This window comes from Eleginops maclovinus, chromosome 23 (genome assembly GCF_036324505.1).
Source record: "Eleginops maclovinus isolate JMC-PN-2008 ecotype Puerto Natales chromosome 23, JC_Emac_rtc_rv5, whole genome shotgun sequence".
Taxonomy (NCBI): Eukaryota; Metazoa; Chordata; class Actinopteri; order Perciformes; family Eleginopidae; genus Eleginops; species Eleginops maclovinus.
Window position 1 is genome coordinate 16,138,804 of NC_086371.1, and position 25,769 is coordinate 16,164,572.

The following is a 25,769-nucleotide window of genomic DNA, read 5'->3' on the forward strand; positions in this document are numbered from 1 at the left end:
GCTTAGAAGAATTGAAGCCAGGAGCACATACATCTCAAATGTCATTTATTTGTAAAAGGAAAATGATCAGTTGTGAGGTTCAGACCATCCATGCTGTCCACGGTGCTGAATCAGATCCACAAGACAGTCTGCTGTCCATGGTGCTGAAACATCTAAAAGATGCAAAGTTCCACATTTGAAGGCTTCATCGTGGTATTCACAACAGTTACAGCATTTTGTTTTGGAAAGGAAAATGTTAAGCCTCGGTGATCTACATCCTGAAATTCTAAACCATAATAATATCCAATTTCTAACTGCCTTGTGTCACTTTGTTAAAGTGAAACTTCTCAGTGACATGTTGAGGCTGATTTTGTATGAGTCTATACTGTGTCAGTCTGATGACAGACAATGACAAAGACTTATCTGATGACATCTTTGTCTTATCCATCTCAGGACTCAAGAAAGAGTTTTCATTTAGACTTCAATTATTTTCCTTGTCTTGGGAAAAAAAAACCTTCGTTCAGCCCCATGGGCTAATGAGCTCTAATTACTGAAGGTGGCAAATTGTTTTCGCCACGAGACTTGCCATGATGTTGCCATGGTAACACATTGTGGTTGTAGGGACGATATCAATGAATGTTGTGAAGAACAGGCTACCTATTCATTAAATATTAGATAGCAGTATGCTCCTGGTTTTGGGGGGGGTTTCTAACCCCGACCCACATCCTGGTTGACCTTTTCTGAGTGAAAAGATAAAAAGAGACGGAGAATGTGTTTATACACCGTAAAGCATCTGGAGTGTGTGATACCATCAGAGTGCAGAAACCAGGCGGTGTTTGCCCCGGCAACAGAAATAACCTGAGTGAAAGAGAAGCCGATGGAGAAAATAAGGTGCAGACAGACACTGTTTGCACACAACAAATAGGAAGTGTTACAATGTGTCCAGGGAGAGGGGGGGGGGGGGGGGGGGGCTGAGAGGGTTCTGCGAGAGAATAGTCTGAATGAAATGGAGAAAAGGTCAGGCTCTGTTTACAGAATAACATGTTGGGTGATGGATGAATGGCAGGAGGAAATTAGGTTTAAAGTCAGGGGAGATGGACAAGTACAGAAAAGATGATAAATAAGCACGATATTTTTGAATTGGGGTAAAAAATGATTGAGATGAAGAAGCGTTCTAAATGTACCAACACACAACAGGTAAAGGACTGATTTTCTGACACATTCAGAAGTGAATATAAGCAAAGCTGACATGATAAGATATTTAACAATCTGTTGGCGTAACGTCAATCAAATAACTGCATTTATGAACTCCCAATTATCCAGCAGCTCTGGAGAAAAGGAAAGAATTATGCTGATGAAACATCTGTGGGTCTGGAGATTGTGTGGAGTGTGCAAACATGCTAATAAAACATTATTACGTGACTACTCTTTCTTTCATTCATTTATGTAAGCTGAACTCCGATGGTTTAATTCAGCCACTCTAAGAGCTTTAGTCTGGCTTTGCATTTGCTTTAAAAAGTTGATATCTCCCCCCAAAAATTGGGTAGGAAAGTCAAGACGGTCTATCCAGGAGATTGATTTCCTAATCCTCACTGAGACCTAGTAGAAAGAATATCTCACAAAGATTATTTACAAACGGATAAAATCTATGCACTGACTTCACACCCGTCAGCTGGAGGCGTGTTATCATCATCATCAGTAGAGAGACATCACTTCCACGTCTTGACACTTAATTTAAATATATTTAGGTTAACAAAACAGGTCAAGCCAAAAAACATCCTTCTGTTGACATGTATAAATCAGCACATATGCCTTAACCCACTGCAAAGTGATTCATTCGTAATAACCTGTCACTAAAGTAAGTGGCTGTATGCGTGAGCAATGGAGTAGTGGACACATTTTCTTTAATGAACATGTGTTCTATATAACTACACTTTATACTACTCTGTATACTACTCTGTATAGCCTCTGGCAATTATACACCTTCCAAAGCAATGACTCCCCCCTAACAATTTTAAAGGCTGCGAACTCAGAAATATAAGTATCAGAATTTCTCTTTACTTTAAAATGGCAACATACACTGCCTGGCCAAAAAAAAGGTCACAAGCCTGTGGGGGCAGTGCTATAATCTGGGGTGGCTGCAGTTCAGCAACATTATGTGCCCAAAGAATGAGGTCAGCTGACTACCTGAATATACTGACTGACCAGGTTATTCCATCAATGGAGTTTTTCTTCCCTGATGGCATGGGCATGTTCCAAGATGACAATGCCAGGATCCATCGGGCTCAAATTGTGAAAGCGTGGTTCAGGGAGCATGAGACATCATTTTCACACATGGATTGGCCACCACAGAGTCCAGACCTGAACCCGACTGAGAATCTTTGGGATGTGCTGGAGAAGACTTTGAGCAGTTGTCCGAAAAATGTATGCAAGACAGAAATACATGTTGTGACATTGCAGGAGCTTGTGGAAACGATGCCACAGCGAATACGTGCCGTAATCAAAGCTAAAAGCCGGTCCAACGAAATATTTGAGTGTGTGACTTTTTTTTGGCCAGGCAGTGTATATGGCCATAAAAGAAAATGCATTTTTAAGTCAACCTTATTTAAATTTTACCTATTTTTAAGACTTTAACTATTCTTAAATGCAAATCATATTTTTTAATAATGTTCTTATATTATTACACTAATAAATACGCTTACGCATGTTTTTGTAATTATTTTCTCCCTTATCTGCTGTTTTCTGCAAGGTGAAACTGATTTATCAATGTAAATACATAATGGCAAGAAGACAACAATGTATTAACACAAATCTTTGAATTGTTATCACGTATCTTGTGTAAAGCATTTTCACATAATATGCCCGTCTGTCCAGCTTTGTGTAGCGCAAGTGCTCTGTTGACAGTTAAACAGTCTCTGTGATTCCCTTTATTGTATGTTGCTGTTAGAGGGTATCATTTTGGGGCATGAGAAGCCAGGCATTGACAAAGTTAATGAAACAGCTACAGGAAGCATTACTGGGCCTTGTTGGTGTTAATTAATATCCTCCTTTTATGATGTCAAATCCGATTCTTATCTGGGATTATATATGGGACATGTGAAAACAGCTCCTGGGTCAGGAGAAAGCGGTGGGAGACCGTTATATTCAAGTTCTTCATCTCATCTCGTTCTGCCTCCTGCGATCAGAGCTGCGGGCAGTCTGTCTTTGAAACGTATTTGTGCAATTATAAAAGGAATGTGGTTGTTTTTGAGTCCATTAAAACTGGCACACTGTGCGTAACAAGGGCAGAGAAATTCAGTCTGTCTGTAAAAATGTGTGATATAATATTATTTCAGGGCATGTTTCAGTAGTCGGGTTATGTAGTTCATTATAATATCGAGGGACCCACACACTAGCAGTTTATATTGAGTTCACTTGTATGCCCGAAACGACACATAAATGAGAAAAAATCATCATAATTACAACAACATCATCGAAAGGGACTCTTCAAACATCCAATGAGTGCTGAGAATGTGTGGACAAACATGAACAGGCATACGTATACACCACAAATTATCTGGATGAGGACAGATATTTATGATTCTTCATCTAGTCTCCATCATGTTCTATCTTTACTGTCGCAGCAGAAATACAACAGAATAAAATGATTCAGTCGCTATGGACACCAGCTATCATCTCAGGCATCCAAGAAACAAGATGTTTGAACCTGAGAGGAGACGGATACCGTCAAGTAGCGCTAAAACAAAATAGAAGAGATTTGAAAAAGACCCACACGCTGCAATCTTATCACTTACTCCTCACAAACAGACAGGCAGCAACATGAAACCGGGTCACACTGACCTCAACAAACAGGATACTGAAACTCGATCCTAAGACAATGGCAACATAGAAGCGAAACGTTACTATCTCAAGAGAATCAGAGTCATGTAGCAACTGAGCAACGCTTAAAGAGGCCCTTTAGTGTTTTGTTTTTGGTCTTCCCTTTCCTTTAGTGTATTATAAAATATATATATATACACATACACATTTGTGTGCATGTCTATGGTATACAAAGGCTAAAATCCCCAAATTTACTCCAGAGGGAGTTTCTCTCCCACACATATTTTCCATAACAGTGACATTCAAGTTACTAAACATACCGTATAGGCCTTTTGCTTTTGCTGATTCGTTGTGCTGATCAACAATAAAACTTGCTCATAATAACATTTCGCTACAGGATTATTAGCAGTCAAAACCTGCACAAGGAACCTCTAACGTTTTGGCAACAGAAATGTCTGTTGAACTCCACTGAAGTGTTTTGCTCCAGATTTCACTCCAACAATGGCTGTTACATGTATTTAGGGCTTGTTTTATGGTGATTTGGGAGAGACCAGTGACCAAGTGAAGTAGTAATTAACAGATGTGTGCATGAATATTGAATTGATGGAAGGAATGCAAGATGTTTGTAGAGTGCAGATATTTGCGTCAAGTTGTTTCAGTTCATCTCATATTCAGCAGATGTTTTAAGTCTTCTGAGTCTGGATTTTTTTTTTTAATGGAAGTTTTACATATGGTATGCTTGATTAGATGAAATGAATGAGGGTAGATTCAGGATATTATAGATTGAAACTTGGTGCCACAACAAATAAAAATCAAAAATGTTATTGGCTGATGTCACCGATCTCTGCGGGGTGTAAACATCATTATAAACATTTTAGGGTTCAACCACATATATTTTTTTATTTCATTTTCGTGGATAATGTAGAAGCGTGTTTGAACCATGAAAGTGCAAACAGCCTGATAAACATTAAGTGAGAGTCTGCAGCCCTATCTGAAAGTGTGCTTATGATCTCATTTCTAAATAGAGCAATCTTATATGTTAAAGAACAATACGTTGTTCGCAGAGCGGGGTCGTTATAGTCTGTAGCTACGTACAGAAGATTCAACATTTAGACATGTGAGACACTCAGGTTTGAGTGCTCACGGTTAGAATGCACATATATATTGTTAATGAGTTTATCACCCACTGCAAAACAGATTTATTTCCTGTTTCACACTCTAGTAATAAAAAGCAATCAGAATAGAAGAGCGTGAAACAAGGTGGTATTTCAACTGCTGATATTACATTATCGAGTGTGCCGCAGTATAAACAGAAGCAGCAAAAACACCAACCTGAGAATCGGTATTTTAGAAAAAGAAATTCTGTGTTGTAGATTAGCTGGATTTTATTAATATAATATTGTATTTTTCTGTTCCTTTGTAAACCATTTCTGCCTGGGCTGCAGAACTCTGTGTGCTGCTGTGCAGGGTAAGCCTTACAGTACACATATGCAGTGAACAACAATACCACTGAAAGCACTGAATTTTAATAGGTCTTGTGAATTAATGAATTATATACAGTGGGGCAAAAAAGTATTTAGTCAGCCACCAATTGTGCAAGTTCTCCCATTTAAAAAGATGAGAGAGGCCTGTAATTTTTATCATAGGTATACCTCAACTATGAGAGACAGAATGAGAAAAAAAAATCCAGAAAATCACATTGTAGGATTTTTAAAGAATTTATTTTCCAATTATTGTGGAAAGTGAGTATTTGGTCAATAACAAAAGTTCATCTCAATACTTTGTTATATACCCTTTGTTGGCAATGACAGAGGTCAAACGTTTTCTGTAAGTCTTTTCACACACTGTTGCTGGTATTTTGGCCCATTCCTCCATGCAGATCTCCTCTAAAGCAGTGATGTTTAGGGGCTGTCGCTGGGCAACACAGACTTTCAACTCCCTCCAAAGATTTTCTATGGGGTTGAGATCTGGAGACTGGCTAGGCCACTCCAGGACCTTGAAATGCTTCTTACGAAGCCACTCGTTCGTTGCCCTGGCGGTGTGTTTGGGATCCTTGTCATGCTGAAAGACCCAGCCACGCTTCATCTTCAGTGCCCTTGCTGATGGAAGGAGGTTTTCACTCAAAATCTCACGATACATGGCCCCATTCATTCTTTCCTTTACACGGATCAGCCGTCCTGGTCCCTTTGCAGAAAAACAGCCCCAAAGCATGATGTTTCCACCCCCATGCTTCACAGTAGGTATGGTGTTCTTTGGATGCAACTCTGCATTCTTTCTCCTCCAAACACCACGAGTTGAGTTTATACCAAAAAGTTCTATTTTGGTTTCATCTGACCATATGACATTCTCCCAATCCTCTTCTGGATCATCCAAATGCCCTCTAGCAAACTTCAGACGGGCCTGGACATGTACTGGCTTAAGCAGGGGGACACGTCTGGAACTGCAGGATTTAAGTCCCTGGCGGCGTAGTGTGTTACTGATGGTAGCCTCTGTTACTTTGGTCCCAGCTCTCTGCAGGTCATTCACTAGGTCCCCCCGTGTGGTTCTGGGATTTTTGCTCACCGTTCTTGTGATCATTTTGACCCCACGGGGTGAGATCTTGCGTGGAGCCCCAGATGGAGGGAGATTAGCAGTGGCCTTGTATGTCTTCCATTTTCTAATAATTGCTCCCACAGTTGATTTCTTCACACAAAGCTGCTTACCTATTGCAGATTCAGTTTTCCGAGCCTGATGCAGGTCTACAATTTTGTCTCTGGTCTCCTTTGACAGCTCTTTGGTCTTGGCCATAGTGGAGTTTGGAGTATGACTGTTTGAGGTTGTGGACAGGTGTCTTTTATACTGATAACGAGTTCAAAAAGGTGCCATTAATACAGGTAACGAGTGAGGACAGAGGAGCCTCTTAAAGAAGAAGTTACAGGTCTGTGAGAGCCAGAAATCTTGCTTGTTTGTAGGTGACCAAATACTTATTTTACCGAGGAATTTACCAATTAATTCATTAAAAATCCTACAATGTGATTTCCTGGATTTTTCTTTCTCATTCTGTCTCTCATAGTTGAGGTATACCTATGATAAAAATTACAGGCCTCTCTCATCTTTTTAAATAGGAGAACTTGCACAATTGGTGGCTGACCAAATACTTTTTTGCCCCACTGTATATTTATATATGTCTATAATTCGAAGCAGTTCTTCATATTACTTTAAAATGTTGCTTACTTCCATCTCCTTCCAATCACACAGTGCCCTTTTATAAACCAACACTGTGGGTTATTAAGCATCGATCTTTCAAGACTTTTGTGCTTCTGTTCCTCTCAACAGGTACACACATCACCGACCAGACGATTGTGTGTGTGTTTGTGGGTGACCCCTGCAGAACAGAAGAACCTCCTGTCCACGAGTCAGCATTCAGAGATTGTGAGTGCACTTTTTTACCTTACTTTTTCTTAGAGGTTTGTGTGATCCCTGTGGTGATCCTCTGCCTTTAAATAGTAGTAATAAAGCTCGAACCAATTCAAAGCTAAGAGGACTATTAGACAGAACATACATCATGGGATTCCTTTCTATTCAGCTTGATCCAACAAAGGAATATAAAACCTAATCTGATTCTGTGCTAAATCCTGTAGCAATGGGAGCCATAGGCGAAAGCTATAGAGTTCATTTGTATAACCTCATTCTTGCTGACTGCTCATTCTGCTTTAATGGACCATTTAAATTAAGTCACGCCTAATTATTTCCAGTGCTTTACCCTACAACCTTCTCATTCTCTCAAAAACATAAGTTATATCCTGTTAGGGGATTGGGATTCTATCGTGGTGGGAAGCCTCTTTTGTCATGATATTGCAGCGGGTTGTTTGTGTGCGTGTGTGTGTGTGTGTGTGTGTGTGTGTGTGTGTGTGTGTGTGTGTGTGTGTGTGTGTGTGTGTGTGTGTGTGTGTGTGTGTGTGTGTGTGTGTGTGTGTGTGTGTGTGTGTGTGTGTGTGTGTGTGTGTGTGTGTGTGTCCTTTGCAGCTTTTGCTCACATCTGCAATTCTGCATTGATTTCATGCCAGTGAGCTGATGCAGAGTGGTGGGTTCTCCGTTATAGCCAGGTACATCAGCCAATGGCTTTCCCCATTACAGGATGTGTGTGAGGCAGTTTAACAGTGCGGCAGGGTAAATGACTGCAGTCGATAGAGTGATCAAATTTGCCGCAGTCAAAATCATTTGTATGGAAATGTACTGTATACACCATTATAAGTATTACACATAATTATAGAAAGGTCCAAGCATTGTTACTTGTATTAAAGCAGCCCATTGTATTCCACAGAAAGAAAAACACAGTTGGAGGCTTTCCTTAATTAGCATATGAAAAACAATGGTAACAAACATCAAAAACATGTTGTTTATCCCCACAGCGCTTTGGGATTATAATCAACTCACGGGCCCCCTTTTGTCTCACAGAGGCGGCCACTCATGCTTGTTAGGACCCCCTATTCTCACTGCCACGTATTTCATCACCTTGCTTTTGAACAAATTAACACGGGTTAGCATCGAGGAAAACTAAAATTAAAAAGCATGCTGTGCATCTTTTATTGATGCCAGGAGTGGGTAGCATGCTGAGCTGTATTTGCAACATCTGAAGGAGAGGTAAAGACCACAAATGTACGAGGTCCTTGATCAGGAATTGTAAAACAAATCCCATAAGAGGCTGATTAACTGTGTAAAATTTAAATTTGTCTCTGCGGCACAATAAATGATACAGCCCATTTATACTTAACTCAACTGTTTTAAAGCATATATGTCTGAGGAGATAGCCTAAGCAGCTAGCTCTAAGGAGGTATCTTAAAAAAGGAGTTTACTGTTTTGCGGCTCAACAGCAAGCACGTACACCGTCCTAGTTTATTATGCCAAGTTTTTATAGGAGCACTTAACATTAGGGAACATCAAGGCTTATGTGAATTATGGCAATTCATCTTAGAGTTGTTAAGATATTTCAGTCTGGACGGAGTTACTGTTCGAGATGCTACAAGCAAAGTTTAGTTTGAAGGAGAAACAAACATAATACACAATTTTTCTCTAGCTCCACATGTGAATATTGTTACATCTCACAAAGATTGCCATTCTTAAATGTCTATGTGCCGCTGGCGGAGAGAGTGCAGCGTTCTTCACTGTTTCACAGAGGTTGGAGCAGACTGTGTAGAGAGGAGGAGGCCACGGAGGAGCTGGTGTGCCGAGGATAGAGATTCAGCAAAAAGAAAAAGAAACCTCTGTGATCTGCTAGAGGGAATATAAACAGCCACTCAAGCAAATGGAAAATGTTGCTATCAGAAGGGTGTTTGTTTTCCACCTTCTTATGATGCTTTGGCTGGAAAGTTCCCATGTGATCTGCTGTCTGTTGCATACAGGTAAAAACAATAGCTTACAGTGGTTAGTTGTGCGGTACAGATAAGCCTCTGTTACAGCATCAGGAACACTACAGACATCGTACAAATGTAAATGTGACTCCGCTGGAATTAATTGGACTCTTCTTTGTTTCTACCTTGATGACGCATAAGCCGTCACTGATTATGGGATAAACGTGGGATTTACTTGCAAAAAAGACTAAGCTAACAGAGACCGCATCTGAACCCTCCAGAAGCAAGTCAGACACCTGCGTAGCGCCTGTACATTTTCAATAAAGAGAAGTATTTCAATTTAGTGAAGCTGCACTTTCACACAGTCTAAATCAGCAATCCCCTCCAGCTAAGATTTCTCTTATACACCCTGTTACCGATATGGGAGCTGACCCGCTTCAATGATTGTATTGATCAAATTGATTAAATTACTGTCTGCCGTTCAACTTCAAACCTTCCAGCCTCTCAGTCTGACGAGCAGGGCTTTGCTTCAGGACCGCAAAGCTTCTCCCCGTTGTACCAAACTCAGACCCCCTGTTCAAAGTTGTTTGAGCCGACATCAGTCAGATACACCCATCAAAGGCCAGGTTGGATATCCTGGTGCGGACTATTTACCAGTTCAAAACCAGCAGTCTGATCCTCAACCTCTAGTGGATTGCTCTTATCTTTACAACGCTGACCCATGTCTCGCTTCATCCCTGACCTTTCTGTGCATCTCCCACACTTGACATTTACTCAAGCTTCCTTCAACTATTACACCTCTGCTTCTTCCAATCCTCAGTTTGTTGAATGAAGTAAATGCAACTTGTTTTTCTTATTGCTGTTCCTTGTAAGCTTACAGCAGCCATCAAACACGGTGGATTTTCTTATCTCTGGACCCTTGAGCTAAGAGGCTGTGAGGCCCCTTGCATGTCTTTCTTCTCCTGTTCAGATAGAGGGGCCACCTTCTTCTTTAGGGTGCTAACACGGCTGTCAACACGTTTATATCTAGAACTGAGGAAAATACTGAAACAGAGATTGCTGTTGTTTATCACCGCGGGCAAAACTGTGAAATCGCAATCAGCTGATCACAGTTACTGAATTTAGGCCAGGTCTTATTCTGAAATAGTTCTTTCACAGGGGGGATTCCATGTTTTAGATAATGCAAGATGTGTGCTGATTACTCTTGTCTGTGTCTTACAAGTGTACATCAGTGTGTGTGATCATCTCCAGACTCATCAACATGGTGCTCAACTCCTGTCACAACACTGTCTGGCAATGAACGGCTCTGTCACACTGGGTGACACAGCACTCCAATTAATCACCGAGTAGGACCGCTAATGAAGTCATTATGTATTTTGAGAGTTTCATCTTGACAACCACTTTTCATACAAAAGAAAAGACTGATACAGAAATACACGTAGAAGGCTTACGGGCAAATTGGTATTGGATTTGCAAAAAAAATGGAGTTTGACAAGTGAAGTATAGCTCTGTACTGTACGCGGGTGATGCAAAGTGTTACTCGGTCTCTGAAAGTGTTTCATTTCACTCTTTTTAATAGCAGGGTTGCCAAATTTTGTCTCCCCTCTTAAATGGCAAAAATGTGTCTTGCCTTGTATTTTAATAGCTCCAAAAACAAAGGACTGGAGTGCTACTTCTCATTAAGCAAGCTACATCATTGGCAGTTTCAAACTTTATTTTTCCCACTTATCCTTAAAGAAGGGATTCAAATATTTTAAGATCTCTGAATGCTGACTCGTAATATTTTATAATATATTGTGATATATTATATACGAACCTGGACACATATTATAATGTGGTACTGAGATTAATAAGGATCTGTTTATATAAAATGGAGAAATATGCAGGATTCCCAACTGGCAACCCGTAATTATAATAAAATGAGATTTAATCACATTAAATTATCTCTGCAGTGCAATAACAGTCAGAGATTATGTTGTTTGGATGTTTTTCGCCTGGTGATTTGGAGCTTAATTAAACTACACTGTATTCCCAATGCAGGCACTTCCTAAAATTGGTACAAATTGGATGTTTCAAAGTCTTAAATAAACTGAATAGGCTTCGAAGTGGAGTACGGACTGAATCCCTGAACAGGATATAATAAAACGCAGTGTGTTGTCACAGATAACTTCTCTATGACTGCTGGTCCAATTATTTCTGAATTTGGCATTCGGCATCTCTGAAAACTCAAGACTGACAGCACTCCTACTTGTCGCAATTTCAAGATTCAAGATTCAAGATTCAAGAAGCTTTATTTATCCCGAGGGAAATTAAGGTGCAACAGTTCAATACAAAGAAGGAAGGAGAAATATACACTCAAAATAACTAAACTACTAAATATATATCAAATATTTGATTCCACATTTTCAGAATTGTCCAATGTAAATGTTACTTTGCAAACTAAATACTGTACACATAGGAATTTATTAATTCACGATTTTAGTCAGTTCTGTAAAAATGAAAATGCAGTAACACTCGGCCACTACACTACACTGCTGTTTTGATACAAAGTTCCCATGGTGCTTGGACCTGCCAAACACTATGTGTGGCTACATTTGACACACACACACACACACACACACACACACACACACACATATATAAACAGAGAGAGAGAAAGAGTAGTGGAGAATACAACCTAAGACAGACGGTTTGTTTCAGATTACAAAGGAGATAAAGAATAGAGTTGGAGCTGCAAACATGCGGAAATATCACCCTGACACACACATACAAACATCCATATCAATACCTCCTTTCTTCTAGATCAATCCTATTATTTTTGGGTGATGTGACATGTATTTTTGCTAAGAGAGAAATCAGGCAGCAACAGAAAGAGGATGATGTCGGTGAAGAGCTGCATGTAGCAGCAGTCTCAGGGGTTTGTGCGATGTATCCTCTTACTCATACCCTCTCCTCGTTCCTAAACCCTCAGGCTTACAGCTGCCGTGTTTTAGAGATGATACTTGCTCCAAATGTTGCTATGGCAATAACTGACCTGAGGAATATGTAAATCATAGCTCACTGAGAATTTAAAAGACCAATAAGAAGGCTATAATGTTTCAAAATAAGCTTGGATCAGATGAACTGCCTCATAGTCCTTAAAATCTGTTTGTAACAACTAGACAGTCGACAATATGAACATGTCATGTGACGATTATTGCGAAAAAGAATTGGAATTAAAGAAACAATCCCAGTAATCTCATAAATAAACCTTTAAAACATTGCACTGAAATATACTGGAGCTATTTTATTACAGTTGGTTCTTTATTGAACATCACATATTTCTTGTAAACAACAAACTAACAGTCTAAAATATGGTAATCATAAATCATAGATGCTCTCCTGCATACATAATGGATGAAAATAAGGCTTTCACTTCAATAATAGAGAGACAGCTTTCTCATGTCACTCATATTAAGATATTCACAGTTATCCCAGCAATGAAAATTCCTCACAATCATTACTGTGAGTTTCCTATCCTGACACACAATTAAATCCTTTATTGTCCCACCCATTGGAGTTCTAATGATATTCAATTAATCGTTTGACGGAAAATCTAACAGTTTTAATAAGCAATTGTCTCCTTTTAAAGCAGACACACCACAGGATTCACTGTTTGCAGATTGCCAAACTTAAATTGTTAATTTTGTTATAGTTATCTATGATAGTACAGTTAACATCTTTGGATTTTGGATTGATGGTTGGATCAAACAAGAAATCTGGAAAAGCAAATGGGGACTCAATATTTTTAGATATCTTTTTAAAAAAAGATAACTAATGAATACTACCTGCAGATTCATTGATAATGAAAATAGCCGTTGGTTGCTAGATGCCACTAAATTACTAAGAGAATATCAAAGCTCTACTTCAAATAATGTACCAAATAAATTCAACACATTTTAGGCTTGCACACATCATGCTATAAGACTCTCTGTCTGAAATGCATTATTATCTTTTACTGTGTGCTTCTCACACACACAAGCTTGTGCACGTGTGATGTACGAGTTTTCTGGAGCATGAAATAAACTTTCCTGGGGAACAGTGAAGACGAGAGTGGCTGATGTCCCCTGCTATTTTCTTAATTAAGTACATGCAACGCTCATCTGGAAATCATAAATGTCACCTGAGAGCTTCTGGTGACTGTTCCAGCCCATCCTCTTGATAATGACTCTTAGGTTAAATGCTGGCATAGTCTGAGTATTGCGGCACTCAGGCCATACTCTTAATAAGATACTCTGAGAGAAGGGCTCTGTAGCTACAGGGGGTCATGAATTATTTTGTAATCCCAAAGATAACCAATTTTGTGAGTGAAGAAATGCTGTGTATCAAAAGTCAAACATAGGACATTTCTCCCTCTGCCTCTTTATTACCCTCAATGTTCGTCGTGTGTGTGTGTGTGTGTGTGTGTGTGTGTGTGTGTGTGTGTGTGTGTGTGTGTGTGTGTGTGTGTGTGTGTGTGTGTGTGTGTGTGTGTGTGTGTGTGTGTGTGTTGTGCTCTGGACTGTGATGAGCTGAGAGGAGGCAGCTCGGTGATAAGAAACATATCGGTGTTCAGCACCTGCCTTGCCTGCCTGCCTTCCTTCCTTCTTCACTGACTGACTGCACCAACATGCAGAGTCCCCCCCTCACATTGTCACAGCAAAAAATCCCCAAACCAAAATGACGAAATATGTGAGACTGTGCACTTGGTTTTGCCCTTAAATGCATTTTCTTCCTTCTTGCAGTGAAAAACCTACCTCATCAAACTATTTTTTAGTTGAAATAGAATTTTCATCATTTGTTGTTTTCATTTCAACATGTGAGGGAAGATGAGAGCAGCAAAGTTGTGGCTTTGAAGATGAAAGCCCCTAGCCCTCAAAAACAAACAATTTTGTCTGAACTAAACTAACCTCACTGTCATTGTGTAACAAAAAGCTGCTGTAATTCTGCTGACAGGTCAGCTTCTGTGAGTTGTTATTTGCCTTCGAGCTGTACTGTAATGGCCCTGCCAAGGCTGATCGTTTGTTCCCAATACATGCAGCTCCCTTTATGTGGACACAATAAATATCCGTGTTCTCTGGAGCACCTAACCCATTACTGTGTGTCTGCAGCTCAGTGGAGAGGCAGAGCGAAGGCTATCATTTAGTACAGTATAACAAAGCACCCCTTTTAATTATGTTGGCGCAATCAGACGTGTGTTTGTCCTATAGGTTCATGGTGAGGGGCGTACATGTGATTGATGTTAGCGTTGATGCTACCACAACTTCAGGAAGGCTGGGCGATATCGAGTATACCAAATACCAATCGTTTTTTGACCAAATACCTCGACATGGCGACGATATTGTAGGGTTGATTATAGGTGTTTTTTAACATTATATTTTATTCATCTGATGCTTTTATCCAAAGCAACTCCAAACCAATGCAATAAACCACAAAGATACAAACTCAGAACAACTACAAACATGGAGGTATATTCGCGACAAATGAGTCAAACCATTGCAAGTGCTGGTGCAAAACCCTCTCTGCTACAAATGTGCTTTCAGAAAATATTTACAGGGAGGTTTTACCAGTTATGTGAATTTAATGAGTAGGTATGTTGAGAAAAATAAATAGATCACTATAATGTAAAGCAGCCTTTATAACCAGGGAAAGACCACTCTTGTGCCATATTCGAATATGACAAATCTAAGACAATAGCAAGTCTTATATCTCGATATCAATAGAATACAAATATTTTGCCCAGCCTTACAAACAAGCGGTCTAAACATATTAACTTGAAATTGCATTATAATTAAGCCAATTTCTTGACTTCCTTCCCGCTCGTTCCTTTCCCCGCACGTCCAAACACATAACGCTGTACTGCAACCTCTGAATGCCCGTCAGAACGCCTCCTCTTTTCAATCAACTTTGCTTTTTCAAACTTCATGTTCACACGTGGCTGAGCACATGCTATCACACAGCGCTGAAGAGAAGAGGAGATGAGCTGTGACAGGGCCTCGAGGAGACGAGGCAAGGTGCAGCCAGGGAACACCACTGACACAATCAACACCTTGGGGACATTCACAAGTCCTCTGCACATCATTTTACTATAAGAAAGATGTTAAATGTAACAATGGATATTAAGCGAATCCTCACAGGGGATTTTGACACCATTTTATTAGTCATGTAAGGATGTGTGCAATGTAGTGTGTCATCAAGGAGTTACAAAACAAAATGAATATTCCAGAAACAACAACAAATTACACAAAACCGACCTATGCTTTTAATGTGACTAAATTATACAAATTGTAATTATTTCTTTCTGACATAAAAGGTAGGCCCTGAAGGTGCAGTGCACCCCTTTCTACGTCATGTATGATTTTACTAATAAAAACGATCAAATGTTCACGACCTAGAGCATTAACTGCAATATGTTTGATTATCTCCACAGTCATATCGATCATCATGTAGTTTCCTTCACCTTCAATCTCAGTTATCACTCTGTGGTTGCCAATAAGGAGCCACGTTATTGATCTCAGCCCATTAACATGGTGTAGCCTCAGCTCAGTGGGTCACGTTAACATCTTTCCACAGGTGTACTTTACTCCACATGCCATCTTCAAAATGATAATGTGTCAGAGCATAAAAGAGCAGTAATGCTGCCAGGCTGTTTACAGACCTTTGCATCGCCAGCTGGAGCAGCATCAAACATTTGGTGGTGAAATGTTCCATACATCATCACTGCAGAGAGACAGCCTCTTTGATTGGAAGCAGTGGCTTAGTGCAAAGAGAAATTCATTGAGCAGGCTTATTTATTTTCTATGATATCAAGGGAAGTTTATTTCAAAATGTGAACACCCTGACAAATGCTAGAAAACAAATTATACATGACAAAGACATCCACAACAGGAATGGCACGCAGTCAGCGGTTCTGCTTCAACGTAGCAGTCAAACTCTTTTTGACATGTACATCACAGCTGGCTACATATTCCTCTCTTCTTTCCTTTGCCCAGGGTGCATTAAATGGAATAAAGCACCAAGAGCAGCCAAGCATTTATTAATTTCCTCCACATTGAGAGTGAGAGCAACAGACAGCATATTATGGAGTGTCACAAAGTCCCTGAACCATCTCACCACATCAAAGACTAAAGATTACCATCTTCAGAGTAGATATGATCTCCATCATCAAGCAGCTCTAAAGCACCACTGTTTGTTTGTGTTCTGCGCAACATAAACAGAGTTACCACATTCATCTGGGAGAACAGATATGAACGATGCATCCACATTTAAGGGCAGAGAAACTCGTTGCACAGCTTTTGATTCTGGATATGTGGCATGTAATAACTCGAGCATTAGTTAGAAACAAAGGATGGGACAATGTTGTGTCGATCTATAAACCCGACAACTGTAATGCTCTAGAGACAATGGGCAATATTCCGGGGGTTTCCTTAATCATACCCTAACCCTAATATTCAGTCAAAGACTTCCTTCTCCGTTTGTAAGTCGATTGGTTACAGCTCGATTAGCCAGTTAGGACTGGAGTTGGGAGAAGATGTATACAACCACAATGATTCGCAGGTAGCCAGTTAAAGAGCTAAAAAGCTAAATCATCATTAGATATAAGCGATGGGATGGCATAATCTCAAATGGGTTTTTGCCTATTTGCTCTCCACACAGACTGTTTATCTGAATTCAACCAACTCAATAACAAGCTACCTACAGTACGCCCAACAGTATTTTTCCACGCAATTGATCACAATAAGTTTACAAAACTAAAGGAGGAAACTGAATCAGAAGTACATATATTGGAATATCCTTATATATACACACGCCATGTATGGTTACAGATAGGGCAGCTTCAGAACAAGCAAATGAAACACACACAAGAAGAAGAATCGGAAGATGAAACCCTCTTTATATGTGACACACATGCACAAAGCAGAGCACAACCAGTGAAATGTGTCCTCTGCATTTAACCCATCCTATCACTAGGAGCTAGAACTGCATATTAGGATGCTATAAAGGACATTAAGATGTAAAAACGCACAATATTATTTATCAGTACTCCATTCTAGAAGTTTTCTACTTATGTCTCTTAAGGTATCGACTAAAGTCTCTGAAGGTGTGATTATATAACAGAGATTTTTGTTCAGTATTCTCCTCTAAAGTTAAGTGTTTGCAGTCTTAACCTCTGCCGACTGTCAATGCCAAGATCCGGTTGGATGGATGTTTGATGTAAGAGGCAACGCGGAGTTTTGGAGTCATTGTCAATGTTACTTTGAGTGAAACCCTGTTCAAAAAATTAATAAGCTGCAAGATCCGACTCACACAGCAGCCCAAAGGAACACAGCCGGTCATTATAATGGTTTGGCAAAATGTTCTACTTTTACTGTGAAATTCACTAGGTTAAGGTCAGGGATCTTGGGTAAATGATGAAAAACACTGAAGCATTCTGCCTCTAAATCTCAACAAAGACTACAATATTTTCACTGACATTACCTCAGTGCCTTGAGCATCCACAAAATTGTTTATGTTTTATTGGCCACGAGGGGATATTGTATACAGATAATGCAGCACTATTCTTATACTACAAAAAAAAAAAATCCCTGCAGCAACAAAGGATGCTGAATAATACATCTAAAAGACAGCCATATACAGTAGTAGATGGACTAATTAATAAAACTGGGGTTAATTTCAGCTATCACCTTAATTTCCATTTGATAAATAGATGGAGAGAGGAGGTATTGTGGCCATAGAAAACAGAGAGAACAAAAGCAACACAATGCTGCTCAGTGACAGACTTTGATCAAGCTGAGGAGGAGTGTGGGCTGTCTGAACTCAGGCAGGCGGGAAGGCGGGCCACAGCAGCTCAGCAGGCCTCATAATTATTACCCTGATCGAGCGGCCACTTGGTATTCTCTGCACACTCACTAAAACATACCAGCACTAGACAAGTCAGCGGTCAGAGACTGAGAGGGAGGGAGAGCGGCTTCAGAAGCTCCTAGAGCTGCCAGACGCAGACGGCAGGGAGGCTGGGTTACAAATGAGCCTTCTAATAGAAAAAATCAACATGTATGAGGAATTACGTCAACATTTTAATAAACACAAACTCCTGGACAAAGAGTTGTAGCGTAAAAACACTACCGATACAAAGAAAGGTTCACATCAGTAAGCTATGTAATGTTGGGGAGAGCAGGGAGTAGTGGTAGTTCATAAAGTGTTGAGTACACATTTTTTAATTAACATCAAATAAATTAGCGATATGGGAAGAACTGTGGTACTAAATGTTGTTACAGCAGAGCCCATTTAAACGTTCTCCTAATGTTGCTCTGTGGAAATGCACAAAGGAACTCAAATAAACTTGGTTAATATCACTTTGTTTAGTTAAACAGAATCCATGAATTAATATAACAGAGAGAGGGAGAGAGTTTGTGGGAATGTGCCTGTGTCTGAATATTTGTTTACACTGCTTATATGCATAGCTGAATGTGAGTCAGAATCACAATTATAGAAGGTGATGGAAATGAGCTGCATGCTGCATACTGCGGGCCAGGAGCACTTTATGGGTAATAACAAAAGGGCGGAGTTGGGAGGGGCGTGCGGGTTATATCTCTTGGGTGGCAGCAGTAAGGGGAAGGAGGGGGAGGCAGCCATGCTGTATTTCGTAGAGAATGGGTGTCACTCTGTGTCGTTCCGCTGTCAGACGAGCTGCCGAGAGCTGTGTGCTCCACTGAAGGGTGACAGCAGAGAGACAGAGCCGCACTGCTTCTGTCAAACTCTCCGTTTCCACCTTCGGGCAGCGGGCGGGTGCAGCTGGCTGCAGGCTGCTGGACCTGAGGAGCTCATCATGTCATTTCCACTATAAAAAGGTGAAACATAAAGCTGTTAGCCAATGGTCTCATTTATACAACCTTTGGCGCAGAAATTACAGAGGATGCAGGGATGTATTTGGTAAAGGTTAAGTGTATTAGCCTTTGGTGGTATCTTGGCGACACTGCCAACACTTAAAACCTTTTTAAACGTCTTTTTGTTGCAGTATTCAAACAACTCCAAAGGTTAAGTAAGGTAAATAACAAGAAAAAGATGAGGAATGAAGGTTGAAGTAGGGACACACTCTCTAGAGTGTGGACCCCCGTCAACATGCAGGCTGCAGTAGACTGTGGGGAGAGAATAGAGCTTCGCAGGCCAGACTTTCTCCTTCCAGCTCCTGACTGATGAATCAAATGCAGTCAAGTGGAAACTCCCCAGCCTGAGAACATACATACAAAATAACCAGCCCGGGAAACTTTATATCAGAGAAGAATTATTGAACTATGACTGTGTATTTTTCACTTCATTATCGCTTTTAACTGTACTCCATGTTTTCTTTTTTTTCTGTTAACTGCCTGTGGCTTTACTTTATTGCATCATCACCACACCCTAGTATAAAAACGTAAGGCAGTCCATTTTCTGCACACTCCGGAGTGTCGAAGTTCAGATATATATTATAAATTATGAGGTATATCATTAAATTCGTTTTTTTCAACATTTCAGCACTCGTCACTTAAAGTTCATTTTATTTCATATTCATTGGACTAATAAGCAAGCACTTTATGCAGCAAAGCCCACAGGGCGATTAAGGAACGGTTCCGAGTCTGCCTCTTATTTATGCTGTATGCATTTTACCTTCAGCAGACCACCGAGTGTGCTGTGCCATGAATGGGTAAAGTGGACCCAAATGGACAGTTAAGAAGATTGCCTCGGTGTTACCGCCAAGCTCCAGTGCTATGGAGTTGTATCTCCACGCTTGGCTGCTTCCACCTCTCTCAGTTTGCAAGCCTATTCTCCGAGCTACATTTGAGATGCAGCTCACAGTGAACAGGGATTACGGCATTATGTAATGTATTACATAGTTATGCAAAACTTTTTTCGACTTGACGTCAAATTGTGACTGACCTCTGAAAAAACCCTTCTCTGCAATTAAGTGCAAAGTGTATTTCACAGCATCAGATCTTTTTATAATCATTTAAAAGGTGTATCAGGAGCTGTGAAGGTGACTCTGAATGTTGCATATATATATCGTACAGTTATGAGGGCAATGCAGAGGAATAAAAACATAAGAATGCTACACTGTTGGCTTTCATCAGACAGCACCGTCATGTTTGCCATGACCTCTACACAGTACCGCAGCCTCTGGACAGCATTAAATTGTGCTCCTTGCCCTCTATAAACATTTTCTTGAAGGCCGGGGAAGTGAGGGAAAGTCGTAACAAGCTATTTCATGGATGAGCTGCATTTCGTAACCTCATCCGCCTTTCATCAACCAAGATGCTGCTTGGTGACCTGCAGAGAACATCAGGGCTGAACATCTGTTTGGCTAACCTTGTCTAGCAATCGTTCCTCAGTGACAGGCTCTTAACCGCCGCGATCCATCACAGCTCGCCGTCAATGCGCTCCATACATGTCGGTCTTATCGTCCGTATGCCAGAGAGAAGGCCTGACTATTGATCCCAACTCAATGAAGCAGGCTCAATGTTTTTAGAGCAAAGCTTTGTTTTACCTGGCTCCGGCTGAAAGAGAAACCCGCTGTCAGATAAAGTTTGTCACAGTGCGACAAGGTCTGTGTCGAACTGTGAGCCCCCCCCCCAGACTAGTGCAGTGCGTAAAAATTGAATTATGTTCTAAACGTAAAGCATATCATTGGGCTGGACTCACTACTATCTTTTCATTTGAGTAGAATCACACACAAACACAGAGAACAATCCTAATAGCTTTGCTCAGGGACTGCCTATGATCAACAACAGCTGGTTAACAGTAGCCTATGGTGACCAAATAATGTACAAGGCATTGTATTACTACAGGGACTGATGGTGTCCCTGAGTGACGGCGAAATTTAAAATTGTATATCTATAGGCAAGGCAAGTTTATCTGTATAGCACCTTTCAACAAAATGCAACTCAAAGTGCCATAGACATAAAGATAGTGGCTTGTCTTGTGCTTTCAAAATGACTTAAAAAGAGATGGATTATCAAAATGAATTAAAATATTCTAGTGTACTTTAGTTTTCTTTCAATCAACAATGAAATGATGAATCAGCTCATAGTTTGAACTTTACAATGTTTATCTCCTTTGAATCCTAAGAGGCAACAGTCCAAAACATGTATACATGACAATTAATCATTGATGTGTAACACTGACACCTGTTTGTAGCGTTAGCACACATTGCATGAAGAGCTTGTCTGCAATCATTCGTCTTCATTTGTCTTGGTGGAGGTGCTAGCAAAAACAGAGTAACTCAGAGAGGAGGAGAGGGAGAGATGTGGAGGAAGGTCATTTCAGGTAAGGATGCTCAGCTTGTTATAGCTACAGCTTCCACTCAAATCCATTTGGGGAGGCTTTTTTTTTTGTTCATGTTTGCATATATTGCTTAATAGAATTTGGAGAGCAAAGTGAATTTGTGGGACATATCCTCCTTAAGGTTGTGAACTCCATTGTGAGGAAGTCACATCCACTTTTTCGATTTATCTCAACATCCCATCTCAGAGACAAGGTACAAAATACAGGGAAAAATACCAAGCTACATTCCTGTGTTTTCATTTTCTTTCCCATTTATTTTTTCACCGTGTTAGGCCCGCTTGCTTTCAGAGGGGCTAGATACGGGTTGCAGCCAAAGGAATTGTCACAGTTTGGTCTCTTACTTTGTTTCACTACTAATAACCACATGGAAAGTCAAAGGCTGGACACTCTTTCATTCATCCTCTGATTTGTGCTACCTTGCAAAGTAGTATTGATGATCTCTGTGTCAAGGTGTCATTGCAATAAGTATAACTGATCCAATTAGAAAGATAACCCGCCATAAGTGAGCATCAGCGCCAACCACCTTTACTCTAAACAGCAGGTTGTGAGCAAGAGCGAACGGAAGCATGGTTTAGGTCTTGACGTGTTGCAGAAATTGTGTTGTAGACAAATAGACTTACTGAACACATCCTGCATTGCTACGTTTAGAGCTTTAGCTTTACTGCTTACTTCCTATCCACCGTCAGACACAAACACAGGTGTCTGTTTTTTGCTCTCTCATCCGCACTCGATGGGGCTACACACACTAAACACTAACCTAGTTATTCGTTGAAGGAGATGGCTATGAATGTTACATTTTAATTCCCAAAACATCTTTAAAATACAGTTTCTTTTTTCAATCCTTAATGCTTAAGCCCAGCGGGGAGTCACCCAGCAGCTGCAGTGCAGAACGCTGGCGGGAACCTTACACACATAAGCACATAATATAAGAAAGCATATCCATGCTTACGTGCATATGATGCAGCAAACACATATTTTTGTGAGACTTAACAACATCAGGTACACACACAATTAACAACTTCTCTCCACTGAGTCACATCTAATTAACTATTCCAACTCTTTCTGCACCAACATTGGACAGCTAGATAAAGAAAGTGGCTAATTGACAAGACAAGAAAGGTGAAAAGCTCAGCAACTCAGCCAACTGTCTGTAAACATTCATTAGACATTTTCCACACATAAAAGGACCAAAGAGCTGCTCTGTCTCTCCTTGCTGCATCAATCACCACAGCAGGGCTTCCTTTTAACCACAATCCATTTTCAAATGGCAGTCAGCTTTGGCTGTTAGAAGAGAGAGACTAGGTGGTGACAGGCAGACGGGCAGAGTGACAGAACAGAGGGGGGACAGGGAGATTAACAGAGGAAAAAACGGTATAGATGGGCAACAAGCTCAGAAAACGAAAGAGAGAAACCAAGCAGCGTTCCCTAAATGGATGCCATCTGGCCCTACCAGGGAGGTCATTGGTGTAAAGAGAGGAATGGATGCAGCCATGTTGGCAGGCAGGCCAGCAGCAAACCCAGCCTGACGATGGATCCTGCATCTGAACAAATCTTTTAGTCTGTATCTGTATTTCATCTGGCAGGATTTATAACGGTATGGAGAAAACAAGCAGTCAGCATGTCAAGTAAGGCTTACAGAGATTCCGTTTTTATTGTTTACCTGGTAGCAGGGATCAGAGGGGTTGGCTGGAGAGTCTTCCTGCAAGAGGGAGAAACATTGGGAAAAGCAGGTTAGATTTGTGATGCACTGTTTTGTTTCTACCTGGCTGGATGTCAGAGGGTTAGAAGAATGAATACAACTGCATAGTAATGGTGAAGGACAAAAGAGAAGGGATTCGCAAAAGATAACAAAAAACAAATGTCAGCTACTTCAATTTTTATTAAAATGAGTCTGCCTAAGGTTTTAAATTCCCTGTAGGTAGGAGAAGATCAGGAGTAACTTCAATACATCAGTATTCAATTCACCGGCAGAATGAATGGGTTGCGTTGCCCTGCAGTATTTCTGCGGGACTGGCCGGGGTAACATGCAGTGACAGAGGGGATTAGGCCCAGTGCCGATGGCTTCATCTGATTGGCTCTCAGTCCACAGGCCCGTCTGTTACCACAAGTCACAACCACTAATCCTATCAAAAAACAGCTCAAATATTTAGATTTCATCACAGGCATTGAAAACAGATTGAAGACAGTGCTGCCAGAATGACTGTGTTAATGTTTGCAGCTTCCTGAAGGCCAGACACGTGACAGAGAGAGTATTTGTCCAGGAAGGCTCATTTAACAGTACACAGGGGAGATTATTGTGTCGCGTCTTTCACAATCCTAACAGGATTTTGGCAGATTCAAGGATTTGCTGCATTTGATATGAAATGAAGGCAGTCTGCGCAGAGGCTGACAGAGGATTTATCAGTGATTGAATGAGAAGTACATACAGTACATGTGTATCTAAAATGACATATACCAGTAATTAAAAATACAAGATCCATTTTTTTACGCTGCATTATCCTTCCCAAAATATTTTTCAGCTATGGTTAAGATGCATCTTCTTACGGAGCAGATAAAAGCACAAAGATCTTTCTTTCATTGCATTTTTCTCCCACAACCTCTACTGCAAGAAAGAAAGCAGACACTTGTATTCAAAAATCACTTTGTTTGATTTGTGTAAATCAGCAGTTAAATACAGTTTTTATGTTGCTAGTTAATCAGTACGAACCATTTGTGTTGTCCAATTCTGTCTGCATTAGAATATTGTCAATACTCTCTCTGTTTTACTGTCTGGATTTACTCCAGCCTGAGTTATTTATCACCAAGCCCTTCAAAGAAATAACCATTGCTCTTATTTATTACAGTTCCCTATCACACTTAAAATAAATGTATTTACAGTATGGAAGCCTGGCCAGAGTGGCTAGGAAGGTAGGAGAGAAACTTTTTCCAGATATAACAAACAGGGGTTTTATTTATAAAAAAGGCACCAAAGTAACTCACTCTCACTCCGGCCGGTGTGTGTGCGCACTGTGAGCAAGGGCTTTTGTTGTGATGTGATGGTCTTCCTTGTCTTTCTGTGTGCCGTCAATGTCCTCTTGTAGCGCCGCAACGCTATCAGTATGTTGTATTTTTCACTTTGTGAGGAATTTATACTCTCCAAAGTTGGCCCACCAGGAACAAGTAGATAGGCCCGAGCTAGAGCTTTCAATTGTATAGTTTCTCATTTTATTTGGGAAGAGTTTTTGACGGATGTCCTTCACAGGCAGCAATTTTCTCCTTGTAGTAACACAGTTCTGAGAGCTACTCGAGAACCGTCTGTTAGCCTGGAATGCTATCCTCCATCAGCAAACTGTGATGTCTCAGCCTCAGGGTACAAACAAACCATTAACTCCTTTAAACTGAGTGAAATTCAACAAAAACCAACCGAGTATCACTACAACTCATGTGCACACTGACATCCAACCTCAGTAACAGCCAAACTGGAACTGCTTAAATAGATCCTTGAATCAACAGGAGTCAACCTAGGCTGTACCATTCCTGCATCCAATACTTCTCCTAGAAACAGTGAAAAAGTGAATCCATCTAACTAAAATCAAAGTAGAAACACATGTTCCTTGCTAACTAAATAGCATACATTTGCGATATTACATAAACAGATCACCATAAAAAAAATCACAACATAATTTACCCCCTTTCCATACGTGGTCTAACCCAGTGACATCGCTGATGATGTCGCCTATAAATATAGGAAGTGGATGGGCACCTCAAGCTTTCGTCTCTGAAACACATGGTGGGTATGGTAAGTAGCCAAGAAAGAAAATGAAACCCAAAAAGCATTAAGTAACTTAATTCTGGGTTTACATTAAAATGCAATAAATGATCTGTAATCAAACCGAATACAACAAACGTACGACAGTATGTGTCTGCAATCTACTATGGATAAATCAAACCACTAATAAGCCTTGGTAATAAGTTGGCTATTGAATTTAAAAAATGATAGTAAGGAAGGGCAATATCTTTCATTTGTTACGTGTGTTAGCATGCTAATAATTGCTTATTAGTAATATAAAACACCTGCTGACGTGTGTGCCATGTTGCTAGCTTGAATAAAATCTTGTAGGCTATCTTGGGAACTTTGACCATAACCAACCCAAAGGATTACTGCCATCACTGCTGCCATAGCTTCAGTTTACAAAACAGCAATCAAGACTGGAGGTCTGCTGAGAGCAGTTTTCTAATATAATCACAGAAACCATCTGAGCCATATACAAGTATGGTGGCTCTAACTCCTCAAGGAACACCAATATTAGATTGTATTGACAAAATGTT

At 40.4% G+C, this 25,769-nt stretch overlaps 1 protein-coding gene and 1 long non-coding RNA gene across 2 annotated transcripts in view; one reads left to right on the top strand and one right to left on the bottom strand.

Annotated features, from left to right (window-relative positions):
* Positions 1 to 25,769, top strand: part of frmpd3 (FERM and PDZ domain containing 3) — a 69,849-nt gene that overhangs the window by 23,728 nt on the left and 20,352 nt on the right. Inside the window, 1 exon segment of the mRNA XM_063877172.1 lies at positions 7,114 to 7,209. The gene's annotated coding sequence lies outside the window, so the exon portion shown is untranslated.
* Positions 68 to 24,890, bottom strand: LOC134860330 (uncharacterized). The gene is made up of 3 exons (XR_010165225.1): positions 24,441 to 24,890; positions 23,122 to 23,160; positions 68 to 152 (listed from the first exon to the last, which is right to left on the bottom strand). It is a non-coding gene; the product is annotated as an uncharacterized LOC134860330 (long non-coding RNA).